This window comes from Heptranchias perlo, chromosome 6 (genome assembly GCF_035084215.1).
Source record: "Heptranchias perlo isolate sHepPer1 chromosome 6, sHepPer1.hap1, whole genome shotgun sequence".
Classification (NCBI taxonomy): Eukaryota; Metazoa; Chordata; class Chondrichthyes; order Hexanchiformes; family Hexanchidae; genus Heptranchias; species Heptranchias perlo.
Window position 1 is genome coordinate 5,784,409 of NC_090330.1, and position 13,961 is coordinate 5,798,369.

Consider the following 13,961-nt stretch of genomic DNA (forward strand, 5'->3'; position numbering starts at 1 on the left):
TTTGTAGGGTGGGGAGGTTTTAGTAGGGTAGTGGGGGATTTAGAGATGTTTGAGTTGAGGTAAGAAGGAAGGAAGGAAGGGAGGGAGTAGGGAGGGAAGGTGATATAGTAGTGGGATGATTAATTTATAGTTAAGGGGGGGGAGGGGATGTGTGGGATAAGAAGTGAGGGAGGGATGGAGGATAGGTTGTGTATGAGGTATAGTTGTAGAGGTGGTTGAGAGAATGGGATTGAGGTAAGAGGATTAGGATTGTGGAGAGTAATGAATTGATAATTGTATAGGGATGAAGGAGAGTGGGTGAGTATGTAAATATAATGGTGAGGGTAATGGTGGTGATAGTTAGTATTAGGGAAGATGAAGTAGGGGAAGGGAGGTTGGTGTTGATAGATTAATTATGGTTTAGGAGAGGAAGGAGATAGGAGGGATATTGAGATATTTGTGTGTGGGGATGAGTAAATTAGGTTGGGGTGTGAATTAGATTTGGGGGTTTTGAGGATTGGTATGGTTGGTGTGATGGTGTGTAGGGGGGTTGATTTAGTATGGAATTAAGAGGGGGAAATAATAGAAATTGAAAGAAAATAGGGTTAGGGGGGAAAAAATGGAAAAATAAAGAATGGGTGAAAGAGGAAGAAGAAAGAGGGGGGAAAGAGGAAGAAGAAAGAAGGGGGAAATTAGGAGAAGAAATAAGGTAAAAGAGGAAAAAAAAATAAGGTGGAAAAGAGGTGAAAAAGAAAGAAGGGGTAAAATAAAGGGGTGTAAATATATGATGGAAAAAAACAAAAGGGGAAAAAGAGGAAAAGAAAGATGGGGAAAATAAGGATGGGAAAAGAGGAGAAGAAGAGGGGAAAATAGATTGGAGGAGAAGAGGAAATGAAGATGGGAAAGTAAAGAGTTGTAAAATAAAGATGAGTGTGAAATATAGGTTGAAAAGATGAGAAGGATGAGTTTAAATAAATGTAGTTGTTAAAAAAAGATAGTGTGAAAAGTACATATGGGTAACATCGTATAAGAACTTGTTTGTACACTCAATCGTTTCACCGACCTTCATCGCCTCTTCACCTCCCTCGATTTCCCCCTCCCTTGGTTTCCCCTCTTCCCTGCCCTCAATTTCCCCTCCCTCAATTTCCCCTCCCTCGTTTCCCCGTTTCCCCTCCCTCGGTTTCTCGTCCCTCGGTCTCCCCTCTTCACCTCCCTCGATTTCCCCTCCCTTGGTTTCCCTCTTCCCTGCCCTCAATTTCCCCTCCCTCAATTTCCCCTCCCTCGGTTTCCCTCTTCACCTCCCTCGGTTTCTCGTCCTCGGTCTCCCTCTTCCCTCCCTCGGTTTTCCCTCTTCACCTGTTCTCAGAACTTTCCACACAACAGCTGCTGCCATGGAACCACGAGCAAAGACACTGAACGACAGGAGATCCAGCGTAAATGCAGTCACATTTGCAGGGGTCTCATGATAAGATGTCACATGATCAGATATCACATGGTCAGATGTCACATGGCCAAATGTCATATGATCAGTACGTAACATGATCAAACCTCCAGGGATGCCTCCAACCAGAGTTGGCAAACCTAATGTACATTGAGGAATCTAGTCCTTAGCCTGTGCAGGTCCTTGTCGTCATATACACAGACACAAATGGACTCCTTCTGTGCTGAGACCTCCGCAATTCTGTGCTCATACTCCCCCTGCTTGTTGCAGCAATGCCTGTACTCAGACTGCCATCCACCTTCCTCTCCTCAACGCTTTCTGTACATTATTTTTCGAATGTACAGCACAGAAACAGGCCACTCGGTCCATCTCGTCCATGCTGGTGTTTATGCTCCACACGAGCCTCCTCCCACCCTTCTTCACCTCACCCTATCAGCATATCCTCCTATTCCTTTCTTCTTCATGTGTTTATCCAGCTTCCCCTTAAATGCACCTAAACTATTTGCCTCAACTAATGAAACAAGGCTAATTATAACCCAACAAGCTGGTCTATTTCACATGGAATAAATGACTGAATAAAATATAGTTTTCAGTGAAACTCTATCTACTTCGTAGATCTAAGGTTGATGATCTTAGAGCAGAGAAGGTTAAGAGGAGATTTGAAAGAAGTGTTCAAAATCATGAGGGGTTTAGATAAAGTAAATATAGAGAAACTGTTTCCAGTGGCAGAAGGGTCAAGAACCAGAGGACACAGATTTAAGGTGATTGGCAAAAGAACCAAAGGCGATATGAGGAAAAACTTTTTTACGCAGTGAGTGGTTAGGATCTGGAATGCACTGCCCGAGGGGGTGGTGGAGGCAGATTCAATCATGGCCTTCAAAAGGGAACTGGATAAGTACTTGAAGGGAAAAAGTTTGCTGGGCTACGGGGATAGAGCAGGAGAATGAGACTAACTGGATTGCTCTTACAAAGAGCCTGCACGGGCTCGATGGGCCGAGTGGCCTCCTTCCGTGCTATAACCATCCTATGATTCTTTGATTCTATTTGAATCGCTTTCTGTAACGTGGAAAATAACCAAACCCAGCACCCTACCGCTGTTAACAGGCTAATCTCACTTTACGGTCGGGGTATCACTGAATGACTGGCACTCGCTCAGGAAGCGAGAGAGTTATCTGCCTCTCTAACTGTTCTCAACAAAAGATTTGCTCAGATCGTGTTTTCCAGAGAGGCTTTAAAAACAGAACTGACGAGATTCACCCTACACGTTAACAATCTGTTTCAGATCGTGTGGGCTGATTTCTGCATTTCTATTTTTATTTCAGATGAGCATTTTTTTTTTGCTTTCTTTTTATCTCTGGATAAACTGGTTTGGGGGCCAGGATTAAAGGCTACAGGAGATAAGTATAGGCAGGAGGCCCTTTTATATCAGAGGAGCTCATCTGGCAGCAGACATTTGGTTGTCTGACCGTCAGTACAGACGCCTCCAACCAACAGAGGCCGACGGCATTGTAGGCCCAATGAGAACGTATGTCCATCAATGTGTGGTGGGATCAAAGACATCTTGCCTTTCAAGGAAACCCAGAAGTTGGCTCCCCGTGCCTCTGTATTTCTTTGCACTCTGGCTCTGTGTATTCCACAGCGGAGCCCAGCTGGGCCTGCAGTGGGAACATAGCAATCACTAGACTAGAATATTAGAGCTAGGCCGTTCAGGGGTGATGTCAGGAAGCACTTCTTCACACAAAGTTTGGTGGAAATCTGGAAAACTCTCTCCCCCAAAAAGTTGTTGGGGCTGGGAGTCAATTAAAAATTTCAAAACTGAGATTGTTAGATTTTTGTTAGGCAAGGGTTACGGAGTTATGGAATTAAGACACAGATCAGCCATGATCTAATTGAATGGTGGAAAAGGCTTGAGGGGCTGAATGGCCTCCTCCTGTTCCTATGTTCCTAAAAGACCAAGGTCCATCTAGTTCGCTTTCCACCATCCTGGTAGTCGCATGATACACTGATAATGGAGTTGTTGACTAATCGTAGCAATCAACCTCTATCAATGAGTCTACAACAGACCCAGACATGAGGTGAGGAAAACCCCCAGGGGTGGAGAGCTTTGGGAACCATAGGTCCAAAGTCACCTGTTCCTCCCGAGCAAAGTTACACTCACCACATGTCATGTCTCAAATACTTTACCCCAAAATGTTACTTTCTGTAAGAAATCGATCTAATTTGCATTTGAATGAATCGATACTAACTGCTTCCACCGTCTCCCCAGGGAGCCTGTTCCATAGACTGACCGCTCGCTCACTGAAATATGATTTTAAAGCGGGGGGAGGGGGCTGGGCGCGATGCGTGGGAGGCCTGAAGCGGGCGGCTCACCCCACAGTTATGAATGGTGAGGTCCCGGCTGATTTAATGTAAGGGACCTATTTGAATAATTGAGATCGGGTTCCCACTAGAAACCGGCGGGAATGATGTCCAGGCCGGGAATGATGTCCAGGCTGGGAATGATGTCCAGGCCATTGGGAAAGATGTCCAGGGTGGGTATGATGTCCAGGCCGGGAATGATGTCCAGGCCATCGGGAAAATTGTCCAGGCCGGGAATGATGTCCAGGCCATCGGGAAAGATGTCCAGGGTGGGTATGATGTCCAGGCCATCGGGAAAATTGTCCAGGCTGGAATGATGTCCAGGCCATCGGGAAAGATGTCCAGGGTGGGTATGATGTCCAGGCCGGGAATGATGTCCAGGCCGGGTATGATGTCCAGGCCATCGGGAAAGATGTCCAGGCTGGGTATGATGTCCAGGCCATCGGGAAAGATGTCCAGGCTGGGAATGATGTCCAGGCCATCAGGAAAGATGTCCAGGCTGGGTATGATATCCAGGCCGGGAATGATGTCCAGGCCGGGAATGATGTCCAGACCATCAGGAAAGATGTCCAGACCGGCGAGCGGGAACGGGAATGGAGTTGAGAGCCGGCCGCACTAAGGGAACAGACCCTGGCATAAAGTAACTGCTGGGTGGGTGGGTGGGATTCCTAAACACATGCCGGTGTGGGGAGGGAGAGGGGTCCGTGGATATCTTCCTTCTCCGAACATTCAAAAATTGTATTTACTTTGGCCTCTTCTGGTCACTCTGCTGCCTCCCGCCAGGTTTCTCGGGCAGCCTCCTGAGTCTTTACTTTTAAATGAGGCCCCGGCCTGCCTGCAGTGAGATCCTGGGAACCACTTCAAAGTCGGTGAAGGTAAGGTGAGGCCGGGCGGCAACGGAGCGACCTCAGGCCAGCAAATAGACTCGGCCCGGTCTTAACCCCATCCCCCACGCAGCATTCTCGCCGGGCGTGAGGGGGTTAAAATCAACCCCAATGTTTCTGCAGATCAGCTTCGAATTTACCCCCAGCATTTGGCAGCAATTCCAAAAACAGGGGCAGCATCACTGTGACGGGTTCAGTCGTCACGTCACTGTCTGAATTTAGATGTGTGTGTAACTAACCCTGTGTGTAACTAACCCTGTGTATAACTAGCCCTGTGTGTAACTAACCCTGTGTATAATTAGCCCTGTGTATAACTAACCCTGTGTATAATTAGCCCTGTGTATAACTAGCCCTGTGTATAATTAGCCCTGTGTATAACTAGCCCTGTGTATAACTAACCCTGTGTGTAACTAGCCCTCTGTATAACTAACCCTGTGTATAACTAGCCCTGTGTGTACCTAGCCCTGTGTGTAACTAGCCCTGTGTATAATTAGCCCTGTGTATAACTAACTCTGTGTATAACTAGCCCTGTGTATAACTAGCCCTGTGTGTCTATATATACTTTATTTTATTCGTGTAGATTAGAGCAGTAATTTTCAAACTTTTTTTCTCGTGAACCAGTGGAAGAACAGGGACCTGAAACAAGAATATCGTCTGTCTAGAGTTTTCATAAAATCACAATAAAGACCAATACATGCTCACTTTAACCACCGCACTTCAAGTAATAACTAAAATTAGACATTGACGTTACTTGAAAAACATTTAAAATACAGTTTAAAAAAAAGATCAGGTTGAAGTTTCACTTACTTAATGTGACGGGTGGATCTGCCTGTTGTTCGTGATCTCGTTCCAATCTGGATCACACGATGAAAGCTCTACACTCAGATCAGGTGTGCTGCCAAGTCAGTTTCTTTATCTTGTTTCTAACCTTGTTAAAGTCGAAAATCCCAGTTCGTACATGTAGGTTGTTGTGAACGGCAGCAACAACAGAACACTGATCTCACTTAACAGTGGATGTTCTTTGAAAGCACTGATCCAAAAAGATGACCATCTGAATGCCTTGTGGCGTGTTTCCAGCCTGTTATCACAGGTGAACTGCACCAGCTCGTTTTATTGCTCAGGCATCAAGTTTTGTTTCATTATTGATTCAAGATTAACTTATTAAAGTAATTTTTTTTTTAAATAACCCAGGCTTTCCCTGAGGCTGGACTGCATCTAAATTTCTCAGCTGATAAACATAGCTCTGTGCCCACATTTGGATATATGCACATGCAGAGCTCTGCTCTTCCCCAATCTGAGTGGGGCAACATAACTTGATACTGCCAACTTGCTGCAGTCTCAAATCTACACCAGTACAAAACAAAATACACAGCAGTTGCAATATAATAGTACAAATAAATTACAGTAGCTGAGACAAAATATTGATGTTGAAGGCTTGAACAGTAACTTTCTAAATACTTTTCTTGGAGGGGTGGGAGTGAGGATTTGACGAGGAACCAAAACAATAGTTTCAACTTGTAAATGCCAGATACGTTCGCGTTTGCCAGCTATATGTGCAAGGACGAACTTTCAGGTTGTAAACTGCTACTGTTTCCCTGGCCAACGCCGCGGCACAAGACGAAACCAAGTCAATCCAGTTTATATCTGAAATCAGATAGCTAGAATATAAAATCGCCTTTGGGACGATTACATTCTCAGTCCTTTGTGCGTGCCTCTTTTCAAAAAAAAGAAAATTCGCAACGCTGACGGGTAGCTCAGCGGCTCAGGAAGAAACTTCTGAAGAGGAGTCGGAGGCGAGCTCCACCACCCCCCCCCCCCAAAACAAAACTCCAGGAAAATCACGCTGCCCACGGGGCCGCCGTGCTGCTCCCAGCACACGGGCCGGGATGTGGTGGGTGTTTTCTTTTTAAAGAACAGCAGGACGAGGCCTGTTTTCTGAGCCCAACAAAAGGAGGGGGGGGGGACGAGTGAATAAAACGGACTGAAACTACACTCTGGATTGGAAAGCCAGATCTGTCTTTACAAAACATGTTACTCCAGGTCCGCCTCCCACTTTCACCCGGAGGCTTCACAGCCGCCAGGATCAGGTCGAATATGGTTTAAAAATTTACTGAGAACATGAACCACATCACCTGTATTTGAAAATAAACTATTGTATTGTTTTCTCCCCCAGCCCCCCACCCCACTCTGGTTTATTTTAAATCGAACGGCCCCCACCCCCCGCCACCCCTTTACCTCTGCTGCTTCTCGTCCTCTATCTCCTTCATCTTCTTTACCACAAATGACCGGACGATCTCCTCGACGTTGGTCGCCATGGTTGTTCCCCAGCCTGCGGCCTACGGCACCCACAATGCACCTGCTCGTCCCGTCCCCTCCCCCCGCCGCTAGGGGAGCAGCGTGTAGCGGCAATAAGGGAGCGAGAGGGCCCAGGGCGTCCTGGTTGATGCTCGAAACCTCGGGGTAGCTCTTCACGATGAGCTTGGCGGGGGGGACAGAGGCGGCACGATCACAGCGGGCGGGGGACCCGGCCTCACGGGGAAGCGACCCGGTGATTAACGTTCCGCTTGAAAAGCACTGGATTAAAGGATGCATTTTCTGCTCACAGGAAATGATGGTCAAGACCCTGCAGGTTATTGGAAACTAAATCCTGACCGCACTGTGGGAGAACCTTCACCACACGGACTGCAGCGGTTCAAGAAGGCGGCCCACCACCACCTTCTCAAGGGCAACTAGGGATGGGCAATAAATGCTGGCCTTGCCAGTGACGCCCACATCCCGAGGATGAGTATTAAAAAAAAATTACCTGGCAGAGGCTAATGTCCATGCTGTGGCTTACATGGTGGGGATCCCTGAGAAGCCAGGGAGTGCCAGGTATCTAACAACTTGTGGCTCAGTGGGTAGCACTCTTACCTCTCATGTCAATGAAGGTTGTGGGTTCAAGTCCTGCTCCAGAGACTTGAGCACAAAATCTAGGCTGACACTTCCAGTGAAGTACTGAGGGAGTGCTGCATTGTCGGAGTGTGCCGTCTTTCGGACGAGATGTTAAACCGTAGGCCCCGTCTGCCCTCTCCATGGTGGATGTAAAAGATCCCTCAGCACTATTTCGAGGATGAGCTGGGGAGTTCTCCCTGGAGTCCTGGGTGAATATTTATCCCTCAACCAACATCACTAAATCAGATTATTGGGTTGTTATCACATTGCTGTTTGTGGGATCTTGCTGTGTTTCCTACTGTACAACCATGACTGTACTTCATCGGCTGTAAAGTGCTTTGGGACCTCGTGAAAGGTGTTATATAAATGCAAATCTCTACCTTCTTTTATGCTAGACCTGCCAGGGCCCAGTTGCACCATGCGTTTGCTACTCTGTTGGGGCTCCACAAATTTATAGTTATGCTCCTGGTCCACTCGGCCAGGGCCCGGTGATTACACCCCGGTGATGACATTGGCACTTGCCATCAGGCAGGGGATGAACCGCCTCACCCGTGACACGTCAACTCTGTTGACTGAAGCAGGGTTGACTGTCAAAGCCCAGATGTGTCACTTCAGTGTGTCTCGGCTGTTGTCCTTAAGCCGCCATGCGGATGGGGCGGGAACGAGAATTGGATTGATAGATTTTTGTTGGGTAAGGGTATCAAGGGCCACAGAGCAAAGGCAGGTAAATGGAGTTGAGGTACAGATCACCCATGATCTAACTGAACGGCGGGACAGGCTCGAGGGGCTGAGTGGGCTACTCCTGTTCCTATGTAACAGAGACTCGACCAGATGTGCATTGGACCCATCCCATGACTAAGAAGGCGGGTACAAGGGTTTCTCAGGTTAGTTGGCCATTATCGCAGTTTCATTCCCAACTACAGTCTTTAACTGATTTGACACAGGAGGCGAAGGCCTCTGTTAAACTGAAAGAGTGGTATAAACTGGGCGACATGGACATGTTGGGCCGAAGGACCTGTTTCCATGGTGTAAACTTCTATGATTCTATGATTCTATGATCCCCCCAAGCTGGATTTTCCTCAACTCAGTCCCACCGACAACACTGCAGTCCCCGACCTATTTCCCTGGGTTGGATTTCGTTTCTCAATACTCACTGAATCTCTTTGGCAGCTTTTAGCTTGAGCCATAGTCTAGTAAACTGTTTCCTCTCTCAACTTTGCAATTGGAGGAAAACGACAAATGATATAGTCAGTAAGTCTATAACAAGGGGTTTTTTTTGTTCAATTCTTGGGTTTGCTACAAGTCACCTCGATACTGGGCAAATAAAGGCACACTCCTGGGTCATGGGCAGTGGGAGATCGCCTACAAGAAAGAAAGAAAGAACTTACATTTATATAGCGCCTTTCACGACCTCAGGATGTCCCAAAGCGCTTCACAGCCAATGAAGTACTTTTGAAGACTGGTCACTGTTGTAATGTAGCGAAACGCGGCAACCAATTTGTGCACAGCACGATCCCACAAACAGCGATGAGACTAACGACCAGATAATCTGTGTTGGTGACGTTGGTTGAGGGATAAATGTTGGCCAGGGCACCGGGGAGAACTCCCCTCCTCTTCTTCAAAATAGTGCCATGGGATCTTTTACATCCACTTGAGAGGGCAGACGGGACCTTGGTTTAATGGCTCAAGTGATCTGCTACATCCAGAGTAAAACCCTTCAAATTTAATAAATAAGTTGTATCATAATATATTGTAATATTTGAAGCAGATCAAATAACAGAGTGCTTTGGCAGATCACATATAATATTTCAAAAGCATCTCGAATGCTTTAGATCTCAAATTTTTAACCTCTTAATTCTTTTGAAGTCGGGATTTTCAGCCACGATGTTTAAATATGCTACATTCAAATAAAGCAGTGAATTCATTAAGTAAGTATGGAGCTAAACATAATTCACATCTTATACAGTGAGGAAAATACATTTCTGTCTGTGGAGATCCAAGAACCGTTCAGTGATCATCAGTCAATCAGTGAAACCCACCGCTTTGATCTTTAGATCAAAAGACACAGTCCGCTCCTTAATTACAAATCCACACATTTACAACAGTCCAATTTTTTGAGTGGGCTGTGCAGAAATCTCTAAAATATAAACCAGACAAAAAAGTCTGTTGCTTAAAATAGTCGTTTTTTCTTGCACTTGCTTCTGTGTTTGATGAGGGAGAGTTAGTCATTAAGGCTTGGCTTGTTTTTAAACTTCTCTTGACTCATTGCTGGTCTGTGGTGACATGGGTGCTGATGGCCCTCCAGTACCTCTATCAATGTGTAAGCCTAGACAGTAAGTGTGAGCAGGCTATTCAACCATGAAGGAAAGGGGAATCTCAGCCAATCCCAGTCCAGTACTCACACGGTATTCACACATGTGCACTTCCAGAAGGGGTTTCGAGATAGCAATCGGTCGCAAGACCTCTGGCTATAGAGTTGCCCACTTTTGCCAAATCCAAATTCAGACAGAGGCAAGGTATTGAGTGGACAGGGCATTGAGTGGACAGAGCATTGAGTGAACAGGGCAATGAGTGGACAGGGCATTGAGTGAACAGGGCAATGAGTGGACAGGGCATTGAGTGAATGGGGCATTGAGTGGCTAGAGCATTGGATGGACAGAGCATTGAGGGGGCAGTGGACTGAGTGGGCAGAGCATTGGGTAGTCAGGGCTTTGAGTGGACAGGGCATTGAGTGGATGGGGCATTGAGTGGGCAGGGCAATGAGTGGACAGAGCATTGAGTGAACAGGGCAATGAGTGGACGGGGCAATGAGTGGATGGGGCATTGAGTGGACAGGGCAATGAGTGGTCAGGGCATTGAGTGGACAGAGCATTGAGTGAACAGGGCAATGAGTGGACGGGGCATTGAGTGGACAGAGCATTGAGTAAACAGGGCAATGAGTGGACGGGGCATTGAGTGGACAGGGCATTGAGTGGTCAGGGCATTGAGTGGTCAGGGCATTGAGTGGACAGGGCATTGAGTGAATGGGGCATTGAGTGGCTCGAGCATTGGATGGACAGAGCATTGAGGGGGCAGTGGACTGAGTGGGCAGAGCATTGGGTAGTCAGGGCTTTGAGTGGACGGGGCACTGAGTGGACAGGGCATTGAGTGGACGGGGCATTGAGTGGATGGGGCATTGAGTGGACGGGGCATTGAGTGGATGGGGCATTGAGTGGATGGGGCATTGAGTGGCCAGAGCATTGAGTGGACGGGGCATTGAGTGGATGGGGCATTGAGTGGACGGGGCATTGAGTGGATGGGGCATTGAGTGGATGGGGCATTGAGTGGCCAGAGCATTGAGTGGACGGGGCATTGAGTGGATGGGGCATTGAGTGGATGGGGCATTGAGTGGCCAGAGCATTGAGTGGACGGGGCATTGAGTGGATGGGGCATTGAGTGGCCAGAGCATTGGGTGGACGGAGCATTGAGGGGGCAGTGGACTGAGTGGGCAGAGCAATGAGGGAGCAGAGCATTGAGTGGGTGATAGCAATGTGGTTTCAAGACAACCCAATGCAGCTTCTTAACACTGGGGAGTAATTTTGACTTTGGGCGGTAGTGTAAAATAGGTGATGTCGATTCTGCCAGTCTTTTATTTCATTCACTTCTCATTCCTCATTTTGCTCTTTTCCTCTTAGCTCAGTTGATAGCAGTTTCACCTCTGAATCAGAAAGCTGTGGGTTCAGGCCCCACTCCAGACTGGAGCACCTAATCTAGGCTGGACGGCAGTGCAGTACGGAGGGACTAGATGTTAAATTGAAGCCACATCTGCCTGTTCAGGTGGATGGTAAAGATCCCATGGAATAAAAGCAAGGAGTTCTCCCAACGTCCTGGTCTACGTTCCTTCCTCAAGTGAAGAACGGATTAACTCATCATTCACCTCGTTTACTATTGTGGGATCTTGCTGTGTGTAAATTGGCTGTCACATTTGCTTACAATAACAACAGAGCCTGTATTTCAAAAGTAACTTATTGGATGTGAGGTGCTTTAGGACATCCTGAGTAAAGTGTTATAGACAGAAAGACTTGCATTTATACAACACCTTTCACAACCTCAGGATGTGCCAAAGCACTTTACATCCAATGAAGTACTTTTGAAATGCAGTCACTGTTGTAATGTAGGAAACACAGCAGCCAATTTGCGCACAGCAAGGTCCCACAGTTGGTTGAGAGATAAATATTGGCCCAGGACACCTGGGAGAACTCCCCAGCTCTTCTAACAGTGTCATGGGATCTTCTACCTCCACCTGAGAGGGCAGACGGGTCCTCGGTTTAATATCTCATCTGAAAGATGGCACCTCCGACAGTTCAGCGCTCCCTCCGTGGAGTGCCAGTCTAGATTATGAATTTCCTTGCTATTTTCAGTGGTGTATAAAGGGGAAAGAAATTGTTTCAGCATGAAAATTTGGGTGGAAAAGGTTTTCACCACTTGTGCACCTTTGAAAGGCTTCCCCCTGGCCTTCCTGCTATCCACCCACTGAGTCCCCACTGGTCTCATTTGCATATGTCAGAGTCAGGCCCAGTGGTGCAACAGCTGCGTGCCTCCCAGGTTTCCACCGCTAATGCACTCAGGTTAACTTAGACTGAGAGTGATGAGGTGCAGCTGCTGCCGGGATATAGGCAGAAGTAAAGAGTTCCTGACACAGAAGAGTCTGGAGATTTCTGCAGCTGCGAAACGCTTTATAAAGTGTTTTTATTTTGTTTGCCATTCTGCCGAACAGACAAACAAACTTGTTTCTCACAGGGTCAGACCACCAGCAGAATTTCGGACCCCCCCCCCCCTCCCTCCCACCCTCCAGCACAATCAGGTGTTCGTAGGACGAGGTATGGCAGTCCCTATGGCTGTACAGCAACAACTTGCATTTATATAGCACCTTTAACATTGTAAAATGTCCCAAGGCGCTTCACAGGAACGATTATCAAACAACAAATTGACACTGAGCCACATAAGCAGATATTAGGACAGGTGACCAAAAGGTTTGGTCAAAGAGGTAGGTTTTAAGGAGGGAGAGGTGGCGAGGCAGAGAAGATTAGGGAGGGAATTCCAGAGCTTAGGGCCTATATGGCCGAAGGCACGGCCACCTATGGTGGAGCGATGGAAATGGGGGACACACAAGAATTGGAGGAAGACAGAGATCTCGGAGGGTTGTAGGGCTGGAGGAGGTTACAGAGATAGGGAGGGGAGAGGCCGTGGAGGGATTTGAATATGAGGCGAGTTTTAAAATCGAGGTGCTGTTGGACCGGGAGTCAATGTCGATCAACGAGCACAGGGGGCGATGGGTGAAAGGCACTCGCCGTGAGTTGGGATACGGGAAGCAGAGTTTTGGATGAGTTCAAGTTTACGGAGAGTGGAAAATGGGAGGCCGGCCAGGAGAGCGAAAGAGGCGGAAATCTGATTGGAGAGATCCAAACATGGAGTTGCAAGAAAGATGTACATGGATCTGGGAGACGACAACACGTTCAAGGATTTTGGAAAGGAAAGGGAGACCTGAGAGGGAGCGATGGTTAGTTAGCGAGCACAGGCGTAATGCCATTATCATGAGGACGGCCTCAACCGGGATCTTGGGTTCATGTCGCGCTACACGTAACCCCACCAGGGAAAAAAAGTTATCTGTTTTTAATACAACGGGTCATTCTCTCTCTCTTCCTTTCGGATGTTTCTCTCTCTCTCTCCCTCTCTTTCTTTGGTTCTGGCCGTTTGTATATTCAGTTGTCTGGGGTATCTAAGGTTTCTCTGTCTGAACACTATTCAATTAATTTGATGGCCTTGATAACGGGCAGTTGGAAAGATTATCTGTAATCACCAGGCATTGTTCTCTGACTATATATGCGGTAATTTTCAATGAATCTCGACACTCACCTGATGAAGGAGAAAGCCTCCGAAAGCTTGTGATTTTCAAATAAAACTGTTGGACAATAACCTGGTGTTGTAAGATTCCTTACATTATTATGAAGGAGGAGGAACATCTCAGTATGGAGCTAAGGGAAGCATTTACTGCAAGGGGCATCTCAACACATCTCATCTTCTGTGGAACCAAATCTACCTTTAACACTGCAGTCTTACCTCCTTCTCCCCAACTTTCAACCGAAGGGACATTCCCTCAATCCACTACCCACTCCTACCGCAAGAGTTACATTTCTGGGTGGCTTGGTGGCGCCCACACCCAGGAATCTGTGCCACCTGTCTTCGATTTCCTCAAGGAAGGGCCGGGAGGTCTGAAAATAAAAAGCTGGTACCATCAAAAGTGACTATGAAGCTGTCAGATTGTTGTGAAAACCCAACCGGTTCACTAATGACCCATAGGGAAGGCAACCTGCCGTCCTTATCCGGTC